Source organism: Schistocerca americana, chromosome 6 (genome assembly GCF_021461395.2).
Source record: "Schistocerca americana isolate TAMUIC-IGC-003095 chromosome 6, iqSchAmer2.1, whole genome shotgun sequence".
Classification (NCBI taxonomy): Eukaryota; Metazoa; Arthropoda; class Insecta; order Orthoptera; family Acrididae; genus Schistocerca; species Schistocerca americana.
In genome coordinates, this window is record NC_060124.1 from 132,130,783 (window position 1) to 132,151,606 (window position 20,824).

General features: G+C 43.4%; 1 protein-coding gene across 5 annotated transcripts in view; it reads right to left on the bottom strand.

The window, feature by feature from the left end:
* The window catches only part of LOC124619560 (RNA-binding protein fusilli), a 775,817-nt gene that overhangs the window by 480,574 nt on the left and 274,419 nt on the right, over positions 1-20,824 (bottom strand). For all 5 annotated transcript variants that reach the window (XM_047146047.1, XM_047146046.1, XM_047146048.1 and 2 more), the window contains exon 4: positions 7,259-7,329. The gene's annotated coding sequence lies outside the window, so the exon portion shown is untranslated. The remainder of the gene's footprint in view (positions 1-7,258; positions 7,330-20,824) is intronic.

The window sequence follows — 20,824 nt, forward strand, 5'->3', positions numbered from 1 at the left end:
TCGTTTCACCAGCAAACTACAATACTTCCTTTTAAGATCATAGCGTATTCAGTAAACAATGTGTGGTTACTGTTGACACTATTCGACAGATCCTTTTAGTATCAGAAGCATTTATTACATTGACATGGAATAAATTAACGTAATGGACATGTGACCAGCTAAGAGGGAATTACATGAAACGATATAAATGAAATAACGCTCACAAAATGCTAAATTCCTCTGTAATGAATATATCATGTCTTATGAAAATTAGTGCCACAACGGCATTCGAAGTCGATTTTCCTGCTTTTGACAAACAGTCGCCTTAACCATCAAACTACATGCGCATGTCTTCAAGCATGACTGAAACTTGCACTGTCAGCAATGATTCCTCTTATTACATCCGAACAAAGATACGCTGTTCTTCACACCGAAACAGGTCTACCAGATGAACGAATATCACGGAGGATTGTGAATTATCCCATCACAAGCGGTATACATGAATTGAGTTCAACTCGTGAAACGAATGGATTCAATGGGAATCAAATAATAATCGAGGTGGCACTTATGTCATAAATTTCATTTCGGCGAGTTTAATTCCATCAACAAATATCTCTTTTGTCAGGTTAAGAAACGGGCCTTTGCCAAATCCATTGTGACACGGAAGCTATTGCAAAAATACTCTATGTGAGAATCTCTGCTTGTAGAGTTCGAAGATCATGAATGGAATCTCCAATGACAATGAAAGTTCGAACCAGGCTTTTAAGACTGCTCAGACAGCTTAATGTTTAAGAGGACAGCTTGTTAGAAGCAGGGAATCTAGGGTGGGGTCCCAGTCTGGAAAACATTTTCAACTGTCATTCCATATTCATAGTTATTTCTTCTGTACTGGGCTTCGCTACTCCACGACACATTCAGAACATCGTCGTAGTTCCGTCAGACAAGAATAATTCTGTTCAGTCTATTAAAATACAACACGGATACTTTGTGTATAAAAGTGTCTAGATCGCTTAATATGTATGTCTACTTGTTACGTCGTTTCGGCTACTGCCCTCATCAGATCTGTATTTAAAATTAAGGAAACATGATACTGAGAAGTATTTCTTATACTTCATCAGGCTACAAAAGATGGAAGACCAAGACTTAAAATTTTTTTAAAAAAATCCTCGCCAAAATTTAGAATTTGTAGGACGACGTTCAGTGTCAGTATCAACAAAACCCACCTTTAAGTGTGAAGTCAACTGTTAACTCGTCTCAAAAAGTTTACTAAGAGACAAATGCTAGCAGATAGGTGGCGCTAGTGTGGGAAACGTTGCTTTAATATCTTGTTCTTCTTTCATATCATACTTGTAAAACTAACAGAAATTCTTTAAAATTAAAACATTCACACCTAAATTATACAACACGACTTGGATGGGTGCAGTTGCAAATTAATACAATTATATTTTCAGATGTCAAAAACAGGTTCATATAGAGTTCACCCAAATATGGCAGCTTCATTAATTCATCTCTCAAGTCATATCCAATCAACAGCGAAGGCGCCACACGCGAGGGCAAGAGGAGATTACGGTCCCCTTTGCCTCTAATGGAATGGAAAAAATATATTGTAGTCAGGTGTTTTTCTTTCAAGAAAATGATTTAAAATTATGTACTATGCAGGTTCCATGCAGGATCTGAACTGGAACTTTCCGATGGCTACTTACAAGCCACCATTCGTCTTCCAAAATATTAAAAATACTGCATACCCCCAGATGTAGCACCCCTCTCCCTACAAACTACCGTAAGGGATCCATTACGCAAAGAACTTTCATACTGAATATATTTTGCCTTAACATTCTGTTGTGAGTATAAAAGTTGTATTTTCTCTTAAGATTACCCAATATACCTGTACGAGGTGAACATTAATAAAACCGACAAACTGCAGGGACGGGTTCCTATCTGGAAACAGTTGAAGAAAGGTCATACGAAAATGTACCGGAAGTGGACGGTGTGCTTCAATGACAACAAATCGTCCCGGAACACAGTACAGATCTGCACTGCAAACACGTCACAACATATGTTCAAAGTGGCTTCCATAAGATTGTAGGTGTTATGGATATTAGTGGTTGTCATGCAGGATACATGTAATCGTACTTTGAATTACACCACGATGGCGGGCTACTTCCCCGGAGCTTGTACTAGGGTTCGCCTCAATATCTTGTACAACGTGGACCTCCAAAACTGGTGTACGCACAGTCCTCCGCCTCCATGCACGTTCGTCAGTCTGAAAGGATCCATCATCACGTAAACGCCCAAAAAGGCTTCGAAATGTTGTGTGATGTGGTTGCTGTCTGTGAGTGCCCTTGTTGTGGTATAATCGTGCTGCCTCTCGACCGTTTCCATCTGATTGGCCGTACACAGACACCATCTCGGCAAGTTCCCGACTTGACTACCGGACCATTCTGCTGCTTACAATGCGCTGCATCAATCACACAGCCCGCAACACGCAAGGAACACACGACACGTGGTCAGAGGAACCATCATCGCCATTTACCGTGGCAACGATGCACTTCCAGACACATGTTCATAGGGACATTTTTCCTGCCTTCCCAGCCAGGAATAAGTCCCTACAGTTTGTCGCTTTTATTAATGTTCACCCTTTATATAAACTATGCCCTACGAGATGAAATTTGGTCAATGCACCATAATGTGTGGACTTCTAACATTATTAAGAACTGAACAGCTTCATTAGTAAATTAATATAGTTCTATCTTGCGCTAACCCGCTCCCAGAGACTAACCAGTTTCCGCATACCCAGCCTTATAATGTGCAACAAACACCTCTCATTCGTACGTTCCTTTAATCTAAATTACACATAAACCAGGGCAGCAGCCAAAAAGACGTAATACATAAAGAAAAATACTAAGCTAACTATACAGTTTTGCTCATACATTACTCACAATGATCGCAGGCTCATTCAGGAGATTTTTACATAACAGCTGGCGAATGACCTAAGCTATATTGATGGATTTGTTATCTTGGAGTCGAAAGCAAGATCACGACATGGTACCTAAAGGCAGGAAACCTTCTAGTTGTCTCCATCAGAAGAACACGAGTCAATTTCGACCTGTAGGCTAATATTCACAGAGACAGCAGGGAATCGTGTTTGTTTTCATCGATCGTCTCCGCGCGCTGCGATGAAGACCCGGACGCAAGCAGACGAGGCCGCAGGACAGACAGCCCAGGCACCAGGAAGGCCTGGCTGTGACGCGGGGCAGCGCCGGAGGCGGTTTTGGCAGCGCGACGGCCGGGTCAACAACCTGAGCCACTGCACCGTCTCGTGTCCGCTCAGTCGGCGCTCTCTACCCACACATCCCTCCGCTTTTACTCTCCTCACCTACGCTGCTCTCTAACGGCAGAGACTCCAGAGAAGACGGTGGTAATGGACTGACACTCTCCATCTTGATGCCCCGTTTAAGCGGGCGAGAGTCACTTGACCACGCACGGACTGATGCTCTGTAAGATCGGCTCCGTGGACTTCCCGACAGTGGCGTTTCGGACCCTTTTGTACAAGGGACAGCCAAATGAAAATGAGATAGATACAAAAAAGTAAGTAAGCTGTTTACTATTTCAGAAGTAATCGCAATCACTGTTAACACATTCATCCCACTGTGAGCCGAGACGGTCAATGCCTTCGTGGAAAAATGTTTGCGGTTGTTTACAGAACCATGAATGAAGCCAGGGGTGCACCTCTTCGTCAGGAGCAAATCGACAGCCACGAATGTCATTCTTCAGGGCTCCAAAAATACAGAACTGGCATGGGGAATGGGGAGAGATCGGGATTGGACGGGCCCAAACGTTGGCAAGGTATGCTGCAGAAGCTTAGCTGCGATGTTCTTATACATCCTCTATGCAGTCCCTATCCCTCCCCACCCGATTCACATATTTTTTGAACGCTGAAGGGAAAGACGGTCGTGGCCGTCGATTTATTTCGGACGAAGAGGTGAACGACTGGGTTCAATCATGGTTCCGTAGATAACCGCAAACACTTTTCCATAAAGGCACTGACCGTCTCGGCTTATGGTGGGAGAAATGTGTAAACAGTTATGGCGATTACTTTTGAAATAATAAACAGCTTACTTACTTTTTTTCACCTGTCTCATTTTCACTTGAATGCCCATTGTAGGTGCCGCAGATACCGTTCCACTTACCACCAACCAGATTTGCACCGTGGTATTTCCAATCAGAGGCTCTGTCACTGTTGCGGCGTCCTTTGAAGTGGCAAGAAAAAGGAGTACCATACTGCCAGCTCGTTTCACGTGGAGCAATTGCGGCTATGCTCTTAGGTTCCTGCCTAACCACACCCAAGAAAATCGAGACATACTCGGAAATTAACAGCCAAATATTTATGATAAGCAAGAATATAAATGTAATTCAGCTCTACTTCTAGGTCGTATTTAAAAAGGAGTCCATACGTTATTGCTGTTCGTTTAACTCGCACCAATTTAATCTTTCGTTTTCTTTTTAATGTGACCAAAAATAATTTAAAAAGCATTTAAAATGCCTATCTACTATGTGCGTAGTCAGTCCTAAACGTGGATAAAATGTGAAGGAATATTCTTATTACAAAACGGTCGAGAAAGCAACGGCTAACACCAACCACTTTTGCATCTGGTATTTCCGACCAGAGCTTCCCCCAATATTGCAGATTCCGTCGACGGTCGGAGAAGCCACGGTTGAAATATTTATGATACGAAGCAGAACACTGACGTAAAGGGTCGCGAAGCCCACGATCGTAAAGTCCACGACACGATAAGATCCAGTAACACTTGAGGGGTATATTGCTGCTGTTTTAATCAATAGCTCATACACGGATTTCATGCAGCTCTCCAGCTTCTGAAAGTATTTTCACAAGTGTGTAACTACTGCACCCTACACCCATTTGCAGGTGCCTAATGCAATGAAGACTTTACAGCCTACAAGTTTTTCCCTTTACACTTGTCTATGAGGTTCATTCAAATGAAACTTGGTCAGTGCGTCCACCTTTGTCTTTCACGTACGGTGGCACCACGTAACTGGGGGTATGGTGGCGCCACCTATAGGTAGAGAGACTGACGCGTGCACACAGTTTGATGTTCCATAGCGCTAGTTTGGTTTCACGCCCAAGAGAAGATGGTCACCCAAGTTATCGTCCACTACCGAACATGCAGGCGAGTAAGAAGGAACAACGAGGAGTGATCCGATTTTGGCGAAGGAGGGAGTTGGGGGCCGTGAAATGTATCGACGGGTGAAGGCTGTGTATGGTGAATCGTTCAAGTGTTGTGGAATGGCGCAAACGATTCCTTGACGGGCGCGAGTCACTGGAAGACGATGCTCGTACTGGATATGTTGGAAGACCATCTCTGACGTAGGTGGGAAACGCTGGAACATCCATCGTACAGTCCCGACATTTCACCGTGTGACTTTAACGTGTTTGGGCATCTAAAACAAGCTATTCGCGGACATCGATTCGCAACGGGAGACGAAGTGTGTGACTGGGTCCACGGCTGAATCTGACAGCAGCCTAGTAGCTTCTTCAAGGATGGAATCGACCGGCTAGTGTCACAATGGGATAAATGTCACAACAGTTTTGGCGACTATTTTTGAGTGTGTGTGCTGTGTATAACTACATTTTTGAGTTAATAAAATCATTACCGTTACTTTACACTAGCCTACGGGTTTCATTTGAATGCCCCTTATACATAAATAACTTCAGGACTTCTTGATGATTCAGAATGTGTCGTAACAACATATCCTTTCTTTTAGTACGGCTTTGTCGTGAAGGTTACGGCTTTGTCGTAAAGATCTTGTATCTCCAATTCGATTCCATACTCTCTCATTAGTTATTCAATATATTCACCCAGTCTTCAGCAATTTTCTGTTATACTACAATTGAGACGCTTCTATTTTCGTTCTGTTTGTATTATTTACAGTTCACATTTGATTTTCATATAAGACTACACTCACAAAACACTTCCTAATAATTAACTTGTAATTCCATGTACACATACATCAGTTTTTCACGAAAGCCTGTCTTGCTATTGTGAATCTAAGTTTTATACACTCTCTATTTCCGCTGCCCCTAGTTATTTTGGTGCTCAAATAACAAATTTCATCTCTTACTTTCACCGCGTCTTATCGAGATACCATCCGATCTGTTCAACTGATCTTCCAAGTCCTTAGACGTAGACCACCCAATGAAGACTTGATTTACTACTAACCAGTAATTTCATACCACTAAAACACTATTTTAATAGTCTGCTATCTTTCCATCTCAATGCGAAAACTATTAGTCCTAGTGAAAAAAATGAACAGGTCCTTTTCTAAGAAATTTATGTAGTTTACTTTTGTAATCGGAAACACTTTTGTTAGAAGCCGAGGTTTTCGAGTTGTTCAAGAAATACCAAAAATAGTGAGCATTAAACATCTCACCTATCACGCCCATACGCCACTGGTGACGATTCTTAGTAAGTTGTTCATGCCTCTCCCTCCTATTTTTCGGTGACTATCCGACTTTTTTCCCCCTAATGTTCAATCGCTCACTGGACAACCGCCTCTAAAGATGTAAATGTAATATGACACTGTTGGCCCGAAAACCCGGCTGTCGGAAAGCGTGTTCTTTCTTCGCGCACATTGGCCCCTTTCTTGGATACCATGCGTGTATTGGTAGAAGGTATGTGAGTGTAATGATGGATACGTGTATAGTATAGTGTTTGTTTCTGTTGTATGATGATGATCATGGTGATGATGATGTGATACGGGAAAGTGAGAAGGCTGGTGCCGACGCATAGCCTGTTCCTCTCGAGAAGCACGAAGGGAGCCAAGAGAGCTTAATGTCCCCTTCCGACGGACTGATCATCGTCACCAGTATCACAACCGTAACTTCATGAGGCACTGCGAAGGTAGAACTTCAATTCAGGACATTGGTGGAGACCGAGACCGAGATCGAGTCTCGGTCCGGCACACAGTTTGAATCTGCTAGGAAGTTTCCTCACAGTTTTTGTTTATCAAGCTACAGCCCTGTCTCACTTCCTTCTCAATTTTTGCCACGCTTCCATGTAATTCCACTATTAGCACTACTACTACTACTACTACTACTACTACTACTGTTGCAACTACTACAGCTTTTGTAGTAGGCGAAGCAGTACTAGAAGTAGTAGTAATTTTATTCGTCCTCAGACCCGTACGATATTGGGCATGTGGTATCACTCCTTAAAAATAAAAAACAAATCACTATATACAGGCATTAATATATACTTACAGGTCTAGTCTGACAAGGATGCGAGAAGTAGTCGGCCGTGGCCTTACAGTAGGAGCAACTCCGACATTTACCTGAAACACAAAAAATCTGAATCAGAATGATCGCATGACAAGACCCCAAATACCAGGCAAGTCTGTAAGTCTGTTAAAAGGAGCGCAGTGTGTGTGTGTGTGTGTGTGTGTGTGTGTGTGTGTGTGTAGTCTGCTTCATTCCCCTTTATCCCTGAAAACTTTAAGATTCCAATAATAAGTCTGACAAATTTCTATGAAAAACAGGGGGAAACTGGGGAAAATGGGGTAAAATGTGCTTATTATTACGATTTTGTTCAATTTCTCATCAGTTGCAGTGAGCAGTTGTTTGCTGGTAAGTGTTTTAAGCGATTGGTGTTAATACTTTACCTAAAATGAGTCAAAGACAAGTACCGTAAAGTGGTAAATATGTTAATTTTGAAAGTACATGGCAGGCCAGACGCAACCTTGAATGAGGAAAGTTGCGATGGAAGACCAGACTAGTAGTGAGATGGAGGGCAATCTCATATCAACGAATACGTAATATCCCTAATGAAGTTCTGCATGTGATGAATCCGGGTCAGCAGTGGGTCTCGCGTTTGAGGACAACACAAGATAAACATTTTAGGAAGAGCATTTCAGGATCGTATTTGGGAAAGTTGAAGCAAATGTAAAATACTTCTGTCGTAGGAATATGACAGCAAGCAAGAAAGCAACTTTAATCCAACTTCATCAAACGCCACAGACAAAATTGCTGCTACGAAGAAGAAAGTGAAAGTTCAAAGAAAAATAAGCGAGAGCAGCTTGTTCGGCGGCAATCACTCTTTGAAACGGTTTTTATTAGTTAATAATACTAGAGCATTCATGAAACATATTTAGATCCGTTTAACATTCATTCAAAACTTCGAAACGTTAAACGTATAAACACTGCTTTTAAATTTGCATTAATATTATGGCAATTCTGTGGAAACAAAATAGAGATTCAAATCAAAATCTTTATATACATAGCGGCAGAGATACATCTTCAGTTGCCTACCATACCAGCGCTACAATGTGTTTCATCGACAGCAAAATATAAAATTTGCAACACTTTAGATATGTAGGCTGTGTCAATGGATCCATCACGATCTTTAAGCAAACGGGATAGGATTTAACACAAAGGATTAGCGTGATAGACATAGCATAGTACGTACAAAATGATTTACCGAAATTCCAACTGAAGGACTGTAATGCAACAAATAAATTACAAGTGTTTGCAGCAAAAATCTACTTCAGCTAAACAGTAAACACTAGAAGATAACTTAAGAATCATCCTGAAAAAATATACTGATCGGAAGCATCATAAATAGAGTAAGAGCCCATATATCCAACAAGGAGAAATATCTTAAAAAAGGTAACCATGGAACAATATCCTTTCAAAAACAAAGGGGCACTTTTTTCACGCCACAAAAGGATGAAGCCTTCAACAATAAACGCATGAGCAATGGAGACAATTGGCCTAAAAATCAAGCCGGCCTAAATGGCAGAAAATAATTCCGAAAAATATTATTAGGGGACACGAAAATCATATTTAATAAATTATTAAAGCAATACAGATGAACAAGTGATCACAATCAAACACTTATGCTTAATTTTACACCAATAATGCGACCCAAAGCGGGGGATGAAATCCATAACTGAACAGGCCAGGAAACAGTTCATCACTACGAGAAAATTCTTCATGAACTGCGACCTCAGTGTGCAACTGAGAAGCAGAATGATTTGAAACTACAAATTCCCCGTTAGGGGAATGAAAGCTGGACTTAGGCCCAAGTAATTAAAAACAAATTGATGCTTTTGAAATTTAATACTATACTGCGTATATCCCGGATATTAAAAATATTAAATACTGAAATCCTTCGTTAGATAAAGCTAGAAAGAGAACTGGTACCTATTATAAAACAAAGAAAGATACAATATTTTGGACATATTATGAGGGGCGAGGGATATCAATGATAGCAAACTATTATTATTGATACAAATATACGTGCCTGAAAGACATTCGAAGATAGCACAGAGATTCAGCAGCAAAATCTTTCCATGCAGAACTGTCAACATCAAAGCAAGCTACGTCGATCTCTAAACTTTTACGAGGAGATGGCGTCTAAATAAGAAGAAGAAAAAGATGACGATGATGATGATGATGATGATATTATTGAACAGCCAGTGTCGGTTGGTCACAGCCAGTGTGCTCCCTGCCGCCGTTGGATAAGCAGCTGCCAGCAGCAAGTCGTATACTCTTAGCTCACTTATTTGTTACACAGTTTAATTCTTAATTTCTTTGCGTGTTTTTGGGTACTTGCATTGTTTAATTCATAAATTTCGGGCGTATTATAGTATTTGAGAGTTGTAGCATCGCCTTTCAGTACCTGAATAGTGTAAAATCGCGTAGTCTCCTTCCGCCGCCGAGCAGTGTGTCAGCAGTGCGCAAGTAGCAGCATTACTGAATTTACTAGGCAATCTTGTATTTTAATAACCGTTTAACTTTTGTGTCGAATTGTTTGTGCTCTCTGTAGATTAGTTCAGACGTTCTTTGCACAACAGTTTTTAGCATGGGTAGGGACTGCAACTGCTGTGTTCGGATGCGGGCGGAGTTGGCATCCCTTCGCTCCCAGCTTCAGGCAGTGGTGGCTTCGGTCACACAGCTTGCGGCTGTTGCCAATGGGCATCACTGTGGGGGTCCGGATGGGGGTTTGTTGGGGACGGCCACCTCGTCCCACGCATCCCCCGATCGGACTACGGCTGTGGCTGCCCGGGATACTGCCCACATTGAGGCTCACCCCTCACCCGTGGTAGAGTGGGAGGTCGTCTTGAGGTGTGGCAGTGGTCGAAAGACATTCCGGAGGGCTGAACGGAAGGCCTCTCCAGTTTGTCTGACGAACCGGTTTCAGGCTCTGTCTCCGGCTGATACTGATCTTCAGCCAGACATGGCTGCTTGTCCTGTCCAGAGGTTGCCCCTCAGTCTGCAAGATCCGGGCGGTCACAGAGGGTGGGCTTACTGGTAGTTGGGAGATCCAACGTCAGGCGCGTAATGGGGGCCTTTAGGGATATGGCAGCAGGAGAGGGGAAGAAAACCAATGTGCACTCTGTGTACATACCGGGGGGAGTCATTCCAGATGTGGAAAGGGTCCTTCCGGATGCCATGAAGGGTACAAGGTGCACCCATCTGCACGTGGTCGCTCATGTCGGCACCAAAGATGTGTGTCGCTATGGATCGGAAGAAATCCTCTCTGGCTTCCGGCGGCTATCTGATCTGGTGAAGACTGCCAGTCTCGCTAGCGGGATGAAAGCAGAGCTCACCATCTGCAGCATCGTCGACAGGACTGACTGCGGACCTTTGGTACAAAGCCGAGTGGAGGGTCTGAATCAGAGGCTGAGACGGTTCTGCGACCGTGTGGGCTGCAGATTCCTCGGGTGGTGGGGTTTCCGGTTCCGCTGGATAGGTCAGGAGTCCACTACACGCAGCAGGCGGCTACACGGGTAGCAGGGGTTGTGTGGCGTGGACTGGGCGGTTTTTTAGTTTAGATGGCCACGGCAAGTACAGAAAGGGCAACAGCCTCAAAGGGTGCGGGGCAAAGTCAGGACATGCGGGGACCAAGCAGCAATCGGTATTGTAATTGTTAACTGTCGAAGCTGCATTGGTAAAGTACCGGAACTTCAAGTGCTGATAGAAAGCACCGAAGCTGAAATCGTTACAGGTACGGAAAGCTGGTTGAAGCCAGAGATAAATTCTGCCGAAATTTTTACAAAGGCACAGACGGTGTTTAGAAAGGATAGATGGCTGACACCGAAATAAGTGTCCAAGGAATAGAAAAGCAACTGGAATCACTCAACAGAGGAAAGTCCACTGGGCCTGACGGGATACCAATTCGATTCTACACAGAGTACGCGAAAGAACTTGCCCCCCTTCTAACAGCCGTGTACCGCAAGTCTCTAGAGAAACGGAAGGTTCCAAATGATTGGAAAAGAGCACAGGTAGTCCCAGTCTTCAACAAGGGTCGTCGAGCAGATGCGCAAAACTATAGACCTATATCTCTGACGTCGATCTGTTGTAGAATTTTAGAACATGTTTTTTGCTCGCGTATCACGTCGTTTCTGGAAACCCAGAATCTACTATGTAGGAATCAACATGGATTCCGGAAACAGCGATCGTGTGAGATCCAACTAGCATTATCTGTTCATGAGACCCAGAAAATATTAGATACAGGCTCCCAGGTAGATGCTATTTTCCTTGACTTCCGGAAGGCGCTCGATACAGTTCCGCAATGTCGCCTGATAAATAAAGTAAGAGCCTACGGAATATCATACCAGCTGTGTGGCTGGATTGAAGAGTTATTAGCAAACAGAACACAGCATGTTGTTCTCAATGGAGAGACGTCTACAGATGTTAAAGTAACCTCTGGCGTGCCACAGGGGAGTGTTATGGGACCATTGTTTTACACAATATATATAAATGACCTAGTAGATAGTGTCGGAAGTTCCATGCGGCTTTTCGCGGATGATGCTGTAGTATACAGAGAAGTTGCAGCATTAGAAAATTGTAGCGAAATGCAGGAAGATCTGCAGCGGATAGGCACTTGGTGCAGGGAGTGGCAACTGACCCTTAACATAGACAAATGTAATGTATTGCGAATACATAGAAAGAAGGATCTTTTATTGTATGATTATATGATAGTGGAACAAACCCTGGTAGCAGTTACTTCTGTAAAATATCTCGGAGTATGCGTGCGGAACGATTTGAAGTGGAATGATCATATAAAATTAATTGTTGGTAAGGCGGATACCAGGTTGAGATCCATTGGGAGAGTCCTTAGAAAATGTAGTCCATCAACAAAGGCGGTGGCTTACAAAACACTCGTTCGACCTATACCTGAGTATTGCTCATCAGTGTGGGATCCGTACCAGATCGTGTTGACGGAGGAGATAGATAAGATCCAAAGAAGAGCGGCGCGTTTCGTCACAGGGTTATTTGGTAAGCGTGATAGGGTTACGGAGATGTTTAGCAAACTCAAGTGGCAGACTCTGCAAGAGAGGCGCTCTGCATCGCGGTGTAGCTTGCTGTCCCGGTTTCGAGAGGGTGCGTTTCTGGATGAGGTATCGAATATATTGCTTCCCCCCTACTTATACCTCCCGAGGAGATCACGAATGTAAAATTAGAGAGATTTGAGCGCGCACGGAGGCTTTCCGGCAGTCGTTCATCCCGCGAACCATACGCGACTGGAACAGAAAAGGGAGGTAATGACAGTGGCACGTAAAGTGCCCTCCGCCACACACCATTGGGTGGCTTGCGGAGTATAGATGCAGATGTAGAATGCTCAAAACAGAGACAAATCCAATGAAGGAAGACAAAGATAATGAAAAATGCTAACAGAAATACACAAGCATTATTCTTTCTCAAAGAAAGTTATTGCTGCTTAATATGTTTAGGTATACAAAGCTGAAAAGCCAACACGTCAAGACAAGATCAAGCTATTGTTCGCGGTTTGCTAGGTACTTACGCAACACTCTTGTGGAAAATATAACGAAACCTTTAGCCCAACGGCTAGTAGCATACCTTTCCATTTCTCCAGGCATTAATTAGTGAATGCAAGTGACGCCGTCCGCCATATTAGCCTCATTCATACATTCTCTTGCCTTGTCTGTTGTTCGTGTAACATTTGTGCTAATGTTACTTGGTAGGAACATAGTGCCCGCCGACTGCTGTGAATTCGGAGGCACCTTGGCGCGCTACACAGGAACCTTGTATACAAGCTGCATGCTGCCATTCGCGTTCTAATTGTCGTGTTCTCTCCGAGTCGCAGTATCTGTATGTTTCAGATTTGAATTACCCGATTGTTACTCTGCCTGTTCATATCTTGTGTGGGCTGCGACGTACAAAATCAACAGTACGAAACCAGAGCCACAGATCACACTGCTTACAATTCGGAGGAATATCGTGAAAGAGAAAATTTTGGTAACAACAGTGAAGAAAGTGCCACTTCCTGTTAGTCGCAATTTTATAATCAATAAGAGATTCGCAACAATAATTATGTATTTTAGCGCACAAAACGGCAGATAGTACACGATCTCCTTTATGGGTGCAATGAAGACAAAAAATGGCCATCGTCCACGGAATAATCGAGCGGAATCGCACAGAGCAGATCAGAGAAGCTACACGAATTTTGTGAGGATGTGGAGAAAGCAATATTCACATCCGAAGTCAACATGGAAACGTGGTTGTGTGCACATCCTGTATCTTCGATTATCAATGGAAAACAGGGAATTACATTAAACTGCCAGCGAACTGTTAAAATAGTCACAGTCGTTTTCTTACTTTTGCATACATTGTGGGAGTGAACAGTGATCAATGTGTTACAAATATTTACTATCAAAAGCAGTCATATATATATATATATATATATATATATATATATATTGCTCCATTTAAAAAGTTTGTTTGCACAAAAGATATACTTTCACTTTTTAAGTATTATTACAGTCTGTATATTGGCTAACAATATGAGCCTCTTGACTACCCATGGATTCCATGAAAACTGCACATCAATTTTCGCAATATTTGCTGTGCAAGCTTTAGGTGATTCACTATAAATATAAAAGTTAATAGTAATAATCTCGAATAGTTCTTGAGCGATTTACTTCACATTTTTACACGATACTCTAACAAACCTTCGGACAGACATAGGCTACGTATTTTTTTTTAATGTAAGAGGTATGTAAATATATATTTAAAATCTATACTACTGTACAAAGACATGTTTAACTTTGTTACCAAAAGTGTCGGAAATTAGTTAACTGATTTACTTTAATGAACAAGCAGACGATCATAAGCTATATTCGTAAAATATATTTACTATGTCAATATATATCTATTACACAAATGGGAAACGTTCTTACCAATAATCTCGTTTCTTCAAATTTTTATTCGATACTGTCATGAACGTTCGGACAGACATAGGCTCTGTACTTTTAATATACATCATATACAAATACATATGTAATCCACGAAGGAGAAATAACGGTTACAAAAATTTTGAAAATTTCTTGACTGACTTACTTTAAATTTTTAACGAAGCTGTAATGAACATTACGACGGACATAGGTATGTATTATTCTAATCCATATAATATATAAATTCATATTAAATTGTATAAAGAGGAAGTGTTGTTAGCAAAACACTCGACAAGTTCTTGGCCAATTTACTTCAAATTCTTATACAATACTCTAATGAACATTCTGACAGATATGGTGTATGTATATATAAGGTAGAAGAGTTGCTACCAAAAATTTCGATAAGTACTTAAAAATGTACTTCAAATTCTTGCACGGCACTCCAATGAACATACAGAGGCACACAGGCTCCACATTTTTAATGTATATATTATATAAATACATATATTTTATAGAAAGGGGAAACACTGTTACCAAAAATCTCGAAATGTTCCTGACCGATATTTCAAACGTTTACTCGATACGCTTATAAACGTTCTAACTAACGTTGGCTGTAGGCTTTTATTAAAAAAAAAAACGACAACGTATAGGTTAATGTTCTTGACCGATTTATTTCAAATTTTTACTCGATACGCTAATAAACATTCAGACAAATGCTGGCTGTTGATTTTTTTTAAAAATAACGGACAATGTACAGGTTTTTTTAACCAACTGCGGGGCAGAAAATGCTGTGCTGTACTGCGAAAAAAAAAACCCGGTTTCGGTTTATTTCGCAGTCAGTTTCAACTATGATACGAGTGTACGTAAACCATTAGACAAGTTATTTCTCCCATGTAATTTCTTTCTCCTAATATATACTCTAACGGAAAGAAATCGCGGCGTCAAGAAGGAGCTGTGCGACATAAACGAAAGTTGCTACGTGTATTTCTGCATCTGAAAGATGATGTCAACTCAAATTTTACACCAGTCACATAAGAATGGCGCTAGTAGCTCAACTATGACGATGCAAATCAGGTTTGCTTTAAATGCATACAGTAACGGCCGTGAGCGATAGTCACATTTGAGAATGAACGTGGTGAGCTGATGTTAGTTAAGAATGCCTTTAAAGCGACAAAGACGCCATTATCAACACCTCACTGAGTTTGAACGAGATTCCTTCCACGATACTGCATACTTGGCACGAATGTAGCCACTGTACATCACTGCTGGTAGCGGTGGCCATGAATATTTACAGTCGTAAGCTGACCGGGCTCCGGATGGTCTAGCGGCGCTACCGCGAGGGAAGACCATCGTCTTCGGCGTATAGCTCTTGCGCAACGCCGCTGCGTCTGCAGCAGCGATTTGAGCAGCAGTTGGCACCACAGGGACACAACGAACTGCTGTAAATCGGATACTTCAAGGACAGCTCCGAGCCAGACGCCCTGCAGCGTGCATTCCATTGACTCCAAACATCCGCCATTTGCGACTTCAGTTATGTCAAGCGAGAGCTAATTAGAGGGCAGGGCAGAAGTCAGTAGTGTTTTCTGATGAAAGTTGGTTCTGCCTCGGTGCCAGTGATGGCCGTGGGTTGTTTAGGATGATTTTGTATGACAGCAGGAGCATTGTCGTGGATATCCTACGCGCCCAGATTACAAAACTGTACGTCAGTCTGTTGATTCCACCTGTCGTGTTATTCATAAACAGCATTGCAGGTGGTGTTATCCAACAGCACAACACTCGCCCACATATCGCCATTTTAAACCAACATGCTCTACGGAGGGTCGACATGTTGCCTGAGACTGTGGGATCTCCAGATCTGTCTCCGATCGAGCACATGTGGGACTCATCAGTGTCATCTACAAACAGCATTACACTTCCCAGTATCGATCGATCAACAGCAACAAGCATGGAACTCCATTCCACAAACGGACAACCGGCACCTGTAAAACATAATACATGCACGTTCACTTGCTTGCATTCAACAGTCTGGTAGTTACACCTGTTATTAAAGTAATAGCATTTCACACTTGCAATGGCTTCTCTCGTGCTTACATACAACCGTAATCTTGCAAGATTAATTACTTAAATATGTTACCTAGACAAATCCATTCCTGCCGGCCGATGTGGCCGAGCGGTTCTAGGCGCTTCAGTCTGGAACCGCGCGACCGCTACGGTCGCAGGTTCGAATCCTGCCTCGGGCATGGATGTGTGTGATGTCCTTAGGTTAATTAAGTTTAAGTACTTCTAAGTTCTAGGGGGCTGATGACCTCAGATGTTAAGTCCCATAGTGCTCAGAGCCACTTGAACCATTTGTTAATTCGTATTAGAATCAATACTTTGGGGATTTCTTGTTTGTTCCTTCGTACTGTTGTAACCACAATTATACCTTGATACAATGTCTCCGACAGAAGAGCGAACAAAGGAAACCAATTAAGTACGGTTATGTTCGAAAATTGGTGCAGTCCTGCGTATGGTTTTCCTGCGATCAACTATTTAGAATCGGAGTCAGACATGAATACGAGTTTTGAACCGTAATTTTCCAGTTTATTGGGAATATACTACGTACATCTGGAATTTACATCGACCTATGGATACTAAAAAAAAAATGTTCATCAGTGCTGCGTTCAACTAATGGTCTGCTGTACTCTTTGCAGTGTACGAAAAAACTGTTCCAGGAGACTCGGATATTTGTAAAAGGATCCTTGTCTTTTCTGGTTAACCTGGTCTGCTTGTCATCGAATCTCGAACAATTCGCGATAAATCTGGATTTGATTCAAATGGCTCTGAGCAATATGGGACTGACTTCTGAGGTCATCAGTCCCCTAGAACTTAGAACTACTTAAACCTAACTAACCTAAGGACATCACACACATCCATGTCCGAGACAGGATTCGAACCTGCGACCGTAGCGGTCGCGCGGTTCCGGACTGTAGCGCCTAGAACCGCTCGGCCACTCCGGCCCGCAAATCTGGATTTCATCTGTGAGAAAACAGAAGTATAAATAGGGCTTCCTAAGGCAGTACGTAAAAAATCACCACTCATACGATTATCTTTTCTACCACTTGGTGTTGGCTGCTTTCCCTTTGCCTTTACGGCAGTGCCTCATGAAGCGACGGCACGGGACACCGTGATCCGTCCATCGGACACTGACATTTGAGCTCGGCGGCTCTCTTTCCCTCCTTGTGCTATTGGAGAGGAGGTGGGTTACGTGCCGGCGCTGGGTTTCACCCTCTCCATTCTCTCACTATTATCCAACACAAGGAGGACACCACACTACGTACACGCATGTTACACGTAGTCACCAACACTTACCAGATACACTTAAACACCCGTCTCTCACATTTCGCGAAGGGAAGGTGCCACTGTGCGCAAAGTACAGTGAATCCTTTCCATTAAGACGGCCGCACCTGCCCTTCGGAGTCTCCTAGCCAGCAGTGCCACACGAATTTACAATTAGCCTAGATTTCAGTCTGCACGTGTACTGTGAGTGTCCCTCCGAATGTTCCCATTTGTAACACGTCACGGCGCCTGCACTGTGAATCACGTCGGCTGGTGTGGAAAGACGTCAGAGCGCGGAGCCACTGTAGCGTGCCACGTCTCTCGCAATAGCGCCCAGCGCCGCAGAGCGATGACCCAAACCTTGGCGGCAAGTCACGCTTTCCATTTGAGTTGCCGCCTAGCGAGGGTCCACTCCACCCGCGCCACTGCCTGTTTGCGCTGTCGCGCTGGGATGAACTCCACAGAGAGCTGCCGGATGGCCGGAAGACACGGGGACTCGCTGTCTGGGTTCCGCCGTATTCTGCTGCAGTGTCTACGAAACTGCCGGAAACGTACTGCCTCCATCCTGCAGCAATACCTTCGTGCGACGTACAACAAGAAGCACTGTCGTAAGGGAACAGGAAGCAGCTCCCACGCACGCAACGAGCGGTAACGCTTACAAGAGTTGCTGTTGCACAGGCGTCTGGCAGCGAGCGAGGAGCGTTTTGTTATACAGTTTCCTGTTGCGTGTCCTTATTTAAACATCTAGAAACCGACGGCATTCCCAATCTATCTTCCAGTATATACCGGGTGATCAAAAAGTCAGTATAAATTTGAAAACTGAATAAATCACGGAATAATGCAGATACAGGGGTACAAATTGACACACACGCTTGGAATGACATGGGGTTTTATTAGAACCAAAAAAATACAAAAGTTCAAAAAATGTCCGACAGATGGCGCTTCATCTGATCAGAATAGCAATAATTAGAATAACAAAGTAAGACAAAGCAAAGATGATGTTCTTTACAGGATATGCTCAATATGTCCACCATCATTCCTCAACAATAGCTGTAGTCGAGGAATAATGTTGTGAACAGCACTGTAACGCATGTCCGGAGTTATGGTGAGGCATTGGCGTCGGATGTCGTCTTTCAGCATCCCTAGAGATGTCGGTCGATCACGATACACTTGCGACTTCAGGTAACCCCAAAGCCAATAATCGCACGGACTGAGGTCTGGGGACCTGGGAGGCCAAGCATGACGTAAGTGGCGGCTGAGCACACGATCATCACCAAACGACGCGCGCAAGAGATCTTTCACGCGTCTAGCAATTTTTTTTTTTTGGTTCTAATAAAGCCCCATGTCATTCCAAGCATGTGTTTCAATTTTTACCTCTCTATCTACATTGTTCCGTGGTTTATCAAGTTTTCAAATTTATACTGACTTTTTGATCACCCGGTATATCAAGATATTTGATTCAATGGTGAAGGTGCTTACATCTGCGAAGAGCTTCTACCAGGGAACATATCGCCCTCTTACATTTACATGGATTGGACAAAAACATGGAAACACCACAAACGCAACGCACTACCACGGCAAATACGACGCAGGAAAACTGTTGGCATTCGAAGTTTGGAAAAATTTGTGGTAAGATCTTATGGGACCAAACTGCTGAGGTCATCGGTTCCTAAGCTTACACACTAATTAATCTAACTTAATACAAAATTGTTAAGGCTTTCGTGGCCACTTGTTGACAAACTGCCTATTGGCTTCTGTCTCGGGTTCTTCGGCCGACGTTCATCTAATGATTTTTCTGACGTTTCCCCAGCACGAGTGGCTGGCATTGTCAAAGCGTCATCCTCCATTACCGGTGGTGAACTGCCGAGACAGAAGCAGTTTGTCAATCTAACTTAAACTGACTTACGCTACGGGCAACACACACACCCATGCCCAAGGGAAAACTCAAACCTCCGGCGGGAGGAGCCGCGCGAACCGTGACAAGACGCCTAGACCGCGCGGTGCGAACCGTAGCAAGGCGCCCAAGACTGCGCGGCTACCCAGCGCGACTGGCATTCAAAACAGCGTTCAGCCGTCTCGCAATGGATAAATACAGATCATGTGTGGTTTTCAATGAAATTCTACATTAATTTTCCTGCAAAACAGTGGCAAATTCAGGTAACGATGATGGATGTGGATGGCGATCACGCACTCGTCCCTCCAAAGTATATTACAGAAAGCTCGTGCTCACAAACACAGTTCTGGACGGTGCGAGCTGTGTGAACAGGGTTCGAGTCGTCTTGGAACGCAACATCACCACTACGGAGCGATCAACGCACCATGGAATGGAACTAATCAGCCAAAATACTCACACACAGAGTTCTTGGCTGTAATGCGACCTTACAGAGTACCCATTGGGCCCCATGGAATACCACGGCGTAGCTCCCCAAAGTCATCAACGAACCGTTCCCACCATGTTTCACTCCTGGGACGTAAACTTGGTCAGAACTTGAAAACAGTACGCAACAAGACTCATCCTATCAAATGACTTTTTTCCACTGCTCCATAGTCCAGGTTTAATGACATCGGCACCACGTTTTCCTGTTATGGGCGATTTCGGAACTCCAGCTTGCCCTGCAATACCGTGTTTCTGCAGCTCCCTTCATGTTGTTTTGGTGCCGACAGGGTTCGCAAGAGCGACACACTCACTTCATCAGAGATTTCTGCAGCTGTCTTCTTCTTATTTTTGGTCACAATCCTCCTCAATGACTTTCAGTTACTTCGTCCGCGTTCTGGCTTAGCGGGTAATGATTTTCCACTTTCCCTGTATGCTAGATTTGTTACCAGTAGGTTCGATCACCGCGTAAGTGTTAGGGAGGTGCTTTGGGAACTGAAATAATAATCGCTGGAGGGAAGGCGACGTTCTTTTCGAGGCACACTGCTGAGGACATAAATAGAAATGACATTTGAAGCTGGCTGCCAGACGACTCTACTGCTGCCAACGTACATTTCGCTTAAGGACCACACCGATAAGATAAGAGAATGAAATGAAATGAAATGATCGTATGGCATTGTTGGCCGGGAAGTCCCATGCGGGGGAGTTCGGCCGTCGTATTGCAAGTCCTTTTTAGTTGACGCCACTTCGGCGACTTGCGAGTCAATGATGATGAAATGATGATGAACACACAACACCCAGTCATCACGAGGCAGAGAAAAATCCCTGACCCCGCCGGGAAAAGAGAAATTACGGCTAGTATGGAGGCACATAGACAGTCGTTTTTCCCTCACTCTGTTGGGAAGTCGAACAGAAAAGGATATGACTGATAGTAGTACA